Raw genomic sequence first — 7,167 nt, forward strand, 5'->3', positions numbered from 1 at the left:
GTTAGCTTATAAACATTGATTAGTAGCACTCCATATAAATGAAAAAGAATCACACCATCAAACTTTCTACGATATTCTACACATTAAAATTTCACATCGAACTAAAAAATATTGCATAAGACAATGCACAAATCACTAAATTGCCACATAATCCAGCAACAAATTTTGCAACAAGGGAATCTCAAGCAAATAACCCACTGTGAGTTCCCTTTAGCCATCAAGGACAAACTACAAAAGTCAACTTGTAACTTTTCAAGATCTATGCAGTTTCACCAAGTGTTCTTTTTTGTAAGAGAGTAAATTTTTTCTGTACAGTACTAGTACATAGAAAGTAAAGGTATCTGAAACCATCTTTTTATTTTTATTTTTAAAGCCAAAGAAATGATTTGGCAAAAGACGACGAAGAGCCTACGTTAGGGAAAAGTAAACTGTATCTGCCTATGTGTTTAGAATTTTTCCCATGAAAGAAACTGCCCAGTCAGTCTCATTTTCTTCAAATATTTATTTTTGCAAGACGAGAAATAGTCTTACAAAAAGCCATCCGCATATTCGAACCAAGTCTTCCTGGATTACTAGCTTCATGACCTTGGACAAACGCCTTAATTTCCCTGAGCCTCAAAGTTTTCAGCTGTAAAATGGGGCAATATATCCATTCCATCGGGCTGGGAAGATGAAGAGAGATAATGCACAACGACTGCCGGGCACAGAGTAACAGCACCGTAAGTGCTACCTAAATATTCCGTAAAGAGAAAAGGGGGAAAAGGGGAAAAACAACCTTAAATTATTTCTGCTTCATCCCAAAACCAACTGCATCATTCCTTCTAAAATCTCTGCAGGGTACGTGTCTGACACTAACAGCCCAGCAGCCTACTTCGCGCTGACCTGGGACTCAGAACGGGATGCAGACGGCCCAAGGTCCACCCTCCCGGAGCCAGGCAATCACCAGCGAAACCTCCAACCGCGAAGCGGCGCTTAGGCCGCCGCCAGCCCCCTCCCGGCCCCCAGCCCGCGGCCCCGACACACACACACACACACACACACACACACACACACACACAAACACACACACACACGGGCGCGCACGCACACACGCACGTACCGGCTGCTCCGCAAGGACGTAGAGAGCCGCAGGCCCAAGGAGGGGCCGCCCCCGCCGAACCCGCCCCTCCACCCCCGCGCGGCCTGTCACCGCGGCCCGGTCGGGGGTGGCCGCTGGGCCCCCGGGGGCCGGAGGGGCGCGCGAGGAGTCCGGCACGGGCCGGGGAGCCAGGCCCGTCCCTCTTTCACATGAAGCCCGGGCCGAAGGGGGTGGCGAGCGGGTGAATCCTCACGGCCGGCCAGGTCCTCCTGGCGCTCCTCGGTGCCTCTCGCTGCTGCAACCCCGAGGCCCGCGGCGCGCTGGGCAGGAAAGGAGGAAGCCGCGGGCCCGCGTTGCCGGAGACCGTAGAAGAGGCGGGAGTGGCGACTCCGCGGACAGGGGCGCCAAGCGCACTGGTCGTCGTCCTCGTCGTCGCCGCCGCGGGCCGTGCGCCCCTCGAACGCTGCGCCCAGCGGCCGCAGCACCCTCGTCAGGCGCCGCCGCTGAGGGCAGGCAGCCCGGCCGCCACTACACACGGACCCGTGACGTCGGGCGTAGAGCGGCGCACGTCACGGCCGTTCGCTCGTGCACGCGCCCCCCTCCGCCCTACGGGATGGAACCCGCCGCGGGCGCGCGCCCAGCCAAGGGGACTGACTCGGCGCCTGCGCAGAGGCCCGCTACGCCCACACACACGCCCCGGCCCCCCACCGGCTGGACGGCGCGGGGATTCCCACTCCTGGCTCCGCCCCGGCCTTGGCCCGCCCCTGGCCCCGGGCAGCCTGCGTTGTTCCGCGTGCTCGGCGCACACGCACCAGGGTTGTCTCCAGCCTGCCGAAGTGGTAGGTCCCAGACGTCCGAGTAGATCCCGGGAAAGCTCTCCCACGTGGGCTGCGGACGGGGCCCAAGGGTAGCAGAGCTAGCAGAGGCAGTGACCGACTGAGTCTATGGCAGGTCGTTTGCAAGGCGAAAAGCCATCTGCCTCTTAATTTGTGGCTTAAGTTTCAGAATTTTTTTCCTAAGGGACTTTAGAAATTACTTCGGGCTTGCCATCTAACCTTAATCCACCCCCTTGGAGACCGGCTGAGTGTTATTTGTGTTTTCTGTTTAGTTCTTATCACCATCGATACTTGGTTGTAACAATGGTTGTGTACATTGGTTGGCCAGGCAAGTCTTACTTCTCCAGCTTTACAGATATGGAAACCTCAACCCAGAGACATGAGTTGACACCCCACCCCCAAAGCTAGAGTCTAAAACCCTTTCCTTCGCTCCTCATCGCCCACGGTATTTGATCCAGAAAGCATCTTCCCGCCCCCTCTCTTCTCCTTTCCTTAAATACTCCTTACAACTCCTTGTACCATTCTTCTCTGTTGAGCTTCTACTTGGTTTCTCGGTACATTCTGGATCCACCCCTTTTTCATTCATTTTCCAGACCACATTTCTACTGCAGCATTTGAAATGAGAGAGATGGGAATGGGCCCCAATCGGCCCAGCTACCCCAGCTCCGAGGGTCAAGGGAGCTGGCACTTGTGAGGGAGAAACTGTTGTGTAATGTCAAAATATCTCTGGGTTTCTTCCAGAAACTTGTATTACAAACCCATTAACAGAGATGTCAAAGGCATAAGAACGAGGATGTGCACCTCAGAAACAGAGCTCAGTGGAAAATCAGTTTACTTCTATTTGTTTAAAAAATGGAGCACCTTTGGGCCGGATGCAGTGGCTCACGCCTGTAATCCCAGCACTTTGGGAGCCCGAGGCCGGCAGATCACCTGAGGTCGGAAGTTCGAGACCAGCCTGACCAACATGGAGAAACACCATCTCTATTAAAAATACAAAATCAGGCCGTCGTGGTGGCGCATGCCTGTAATCCCCGCTACTCAGGAGGCTGAAAGAGGAGAATCGCTTGAATCGGGAGGTGGATGTTGTGGTGAGCCCAGATCGTCCATTGCACTCCAGCCTGGACAACAAGAGCAAAACTCCGTCTGAAAGAAAAAAAAAAAGGAGGACTTTTATGCATAAAATCTAAGGCCTTCTTAAATCTAACATTTTAAGACGTATGCCACAGAAAGGGGGGTCTTAGAATGCCTGAGGATAGTATTGAAATTTTTTTTTTTTTTTTTTTTTTGGAGACAGAGTCTTGGCTCTGCTGCCAGGCACCAGGCTGGAGCGCGATCTCGACTCACTGCAACCTCTGCTTCCCGGGTTCAAGCAATTCTCCTGCCTCAGCCTCCTGAGTAGCTGGGACCACAGGCCGGTGCCACCACACTCAGCTAATTTTTGTATTTTTTAGTAGAGAAGGGGTTTCACCATGGTCTCGATCTCTTGACCTCGTGATCCGCCCACCTCGGCCTCCCAAAGTGCTGGGATTACAGGCATAAGCCACCGCTCCCGGCCCTTTAAATCTTAAACCTCTATATTGTTCTTCACAGTTACCTATTACCACGTAGCAGGCATTCAATAAAAACTTGTTTACTAAATAATCTAGAGATAGATTTTTTTTCCCTCATAGTTCTGCTCATTTCTCTACTCTCTTCCCTAACTTACCATCCCTGGGGACTTCATTCACCTCTGGGTTCCTCAGAAACATCCCATGGGTATAGTTATAGTAGCTATTCTTTCTTTTTTGCCATTCTCCTTTTATATTGGTGACTTTTCCTCTTGCTTAGATATTAAATCTCTGACATCTTGGGTTATTTTAGTATATATGATTACAAATTAGTGATCTTGGGATTTTTTTTCTTGAAGAAATCATCATTCAGTAAATATGTATATACTTTTTTGCCTTCCTACTCTGTGCCTGGGATTGCAGTGATAAAATTATATAGTCCCCACTGCCCAGGAACTCAGAATCGTGTAAGGAGGGCAGACAGGTATATGGATAATAATGCAGAGTGACCTGCATCATGGCAGGGGGTGTATCGGGTGCCACAGCAGCAAGAGGAAGATGTCATGTCACAGATGTGCCTGGGGAAGTGAGAGAGAACTTCTGAGAGGAGATGTGGTGTGTTCCTTTTTTGTTGCTGCATAACGAACTGCCACAGATTTCATGACTTAAAACAGTGTCTGTTTATTAGCTCCCAGTTATATAGATCAGAAGTTTGCATAGGGGCAAGGCTGAGTTCTCTACTCAGGGTATATTGCAAGGCTGAAATCAAGGTGTCAGCTGGGCTGACTTCTTATCTAGAGGCCCTTGCAAAGATCTTTAAAGCTCATTCTTGTTTTGAGCACAATTCAGTTTCCTGTGGTTGTAGGATTGACGTCCCATTTCCTGGGCCTCCCTTCAGTTCCTAGAGATCACCTGCATTCCTTGCCACATGACCCCTTCCATCCTGAAAGCCAGCAACGGAGAATTCCTTCGTATCAAACATCCTCCTACATCAGATCTCTAACTTCCTCTTTTGCTACCAGCCAGAGAAAACGCTGTGCTTTTAAAGAGTACATATGATTAGATCAGGCTCACTGAGATAATCTATTCTTAACATCAACAGTGTCACATACATAACCTGATCATGGGAGTATAATCCATTATATTCACAGTACTGAGGGTTATGTAGGCTGTGTACACCAGTCTTCAGGGATCTGCAGGGACATCTTAGAATCTTGCTGGCCACGTGTCGTGCCATGGCTGGCAACTGAAACTTGAATGGGGGTAGTTATTTGCTGGAGAAATAAGCATGGAGGAGTATGCATTCCAGGCAGAGTCAATAACAAAAATCCGGTAGTTGGGTCCAAGTATTGTTAGGGCTGTGAGCAGGCATATTGAGAATCAAAAGATGGTCACCTCAGCTCCAAAAGTCGTGATCTCCCACACAGGAAAGAAGGGGGAACTGTCCCTTTGTTTCTTTCTCTCACTCTCTTTTTCAAAATAAACTTTTAGAATGTTGATGAAAGAGTCAAACTCTCTAAAATATTTGCTCTGAGCCAAATATAAGTGACCATGGCCTGTGGCATAGCCCTCCAGAGATCCTGAGAACATGTGCCCAAGGTAGCCAGATTACAGCTTGGTTTTATACATCTTAGGGAGACATAAAGCATCAATCAATACACGTAAGGTGTACATTGTTTCGGAAAGGCAGGACAACTGGAAGTGAGGCTTCCAAGTCATAGGTGGATTCAAAGATTTTCTGATTGGCAATTGGTTGAAAGAGTTACTATCAATGGGAGATAATGTCTGGGTTATGATAAGAGGTTGTGGAGACCAAGGCTTTATCATGCAGATGAAGCGTCCAGGTAGCAGGCTTCAGAAAGAAAAATTGTACATGTTGCTTATTGGACTTAAAGAGTCTGTTCTATTAGGAATTCAAAAAGGGAAGAGGGTAGAATGAGGCATGCCCAGCTCCCCCTTTCCATCACAGCCCAAACTGGTTTTTTCAGGTTAACATTGGAATGCCCTTGGCTAAGGGGAAGGGTCCATTCAGGTGGTTGGGGGGGCCTTAGAATTTTATTTTTTGCTTACAAAAACAGTTTTAGGTTTACAGAAAAACTGAGAAAATAGCACAGAGACTTCTCCTATACCCACATCCAGCATTCACTGTTGATATGGTTCGGCTTTGTAACCCCACCCAAATCTCATGTCAAATTGTAATTCCCAGTGTTGGAGGAGGAGCCCGATGGAGGTGATTGAATCATGGGGGTGGATTTCCCCCTTGCTGTTCTTGTGATGGCAAGTGAATTCTGACGACATCTGGTTGTTTAACAGCCTGTAGCACTTCTGCCTTTGATGTTCTTTCTCCTGCTCTGCCATGGTAAGATGTACCTGCTTCCCCTTCAGTTTCCACCATGATTGTAAGTTTCCTGAGGCCTCCCAGCCATGCTTTCTGTACAGCCTGTGGAACTGTGAGTCAATTAAGCCTCTTTTCTTCATAAATTACCCAGTCTCAGGTACTTCTTTATAGTAGTGTGAGAACAGACTAATACACTGATTATTAAGAACTTGTATTAGCATAGTACATTTGTCATAGCTAGTGAACTAATATTGATGCATTATCATTAACTGAAGTCTGTACTTTATGCAGATGTCCTCAGTATTTTTCTAATGCCCTTTTTCTGTTCCACGATCCCATCCAGGATCCCACACTGCATTGAATCATCATGTCTCCTTAGGCTTCTCTTGGCTGTGAGTTCCCTTGTTTTTGACAGCCTTGACAGTGCTGAGGAGTAATGGTAAGGTGTTTGGTAGAATAGTCTTCAATTGTGAATCGTCTAATCTTTTTCTTATGATGACACTGAGGTTATGGGTTTTGGGGAAGGAGACCACTGAAGTAAAGTGCCATTTTTACCACATCCTATCAAAGGTAGTCCATTGTCTTTGTCCATTTTGTGCCACTGTAACAAAATACCACAGCTTGGGTAATATGTAATGTACAGAAATTTATTTCTCACCTTTCTGAAGGCTGGGAAGTCCAAGATCGAGGGGCCGACAAGAACCTTCTTGCTGTGTCATCCTGTGGTAGAAGGGCAAAGAGAAGATGAGAGAAAGTGCAAGAAGAATCAAACTCATCCTTTTATAAGGTACCCATTCCCTAGATAATAACATTAATCCATTCATGAGGGCTCTGCCCTCATAACTTCAACACCTCTTAAAGATCCCGCCTCCTAACACTGTTACATTGGGGATCAAGATTCCAACACATGATCTTTGGAGGACGCATTCAAACCATAGCAGGTATATACTGTCCCTGTGATTTATGACTTGGTGTTGAGCTTGATCACCTGTCTTAGGTAGTGTTTGTCAGCTTTCTCCACTATAAAGCTACTCTATATTTGCCTCTTTTTATACTCTACTCTTTGCAAGGAAGTCACTATGCCCAGCCCACACCTAAGAAGTGGGCAGCTATGCTCCACCTCCTTGAGTGCACAGTATCTGCATGAATTACTAGGAATTCTTCTGCATGTAAGATTTATCTCTTCTCCTCTGTTTGCTTATTATGTAATCTTTTATTTATATTAATAAAGACTTGTAGGTATGTGTCTTATGCTCTGGGTTATAATCTAATACTACATTACTTATTTTTTTGCTCCAGCTATTCTGGGTTTGGCCATTGGGAGCTCTTTCATTTGTCTCCTGTGTCGCTTTGACACACCTCAGTCGC

The 7,167-nt window shown here is 47.4% G+C and overlaps 1 protein-coding gene across 1 annotated transcript in view; it reads right to left on the reverse strand.

Annotated features, from left to right (window-relative positions):
• The window catches only part of MAP3K2 (mitogen-activated protein kinase kinase kinase 2), a 78,089-nt gene extending 76,464 nt beyond the window's left edge, over window positions 1-1,625 (reverse strand). The window contains exon 1 of the mRNA XM_012462329.2: window positions 1,100-1,625. The gene's annotated coding sequence lies outside the window, so the exon portion shown is untranslated. The remainder of the gene's footprint in view (window positions 1-1,099) is intronic.
• Window positions 1,626-7,167: the final 5,542 nt, after the last annotated feature.

The sequence above is a fragment of the Aotus nancymaae genome, unplaced genomic scaffold, assembly GCF_030222135.1.
Source record: "Aotus nancymaae isolate 86718 unplaced genomic scaffold, 86718_ANA_hifiasm-v0.15.2.pri h1tg000029l, whole genome shotgun sequence".
Classification (NCBI taxonomy): Eukaryota; Metazoa; Chordata; class Mammalia; order Primates; family Aotidae; genus Aotus; species Aotus nancymaae.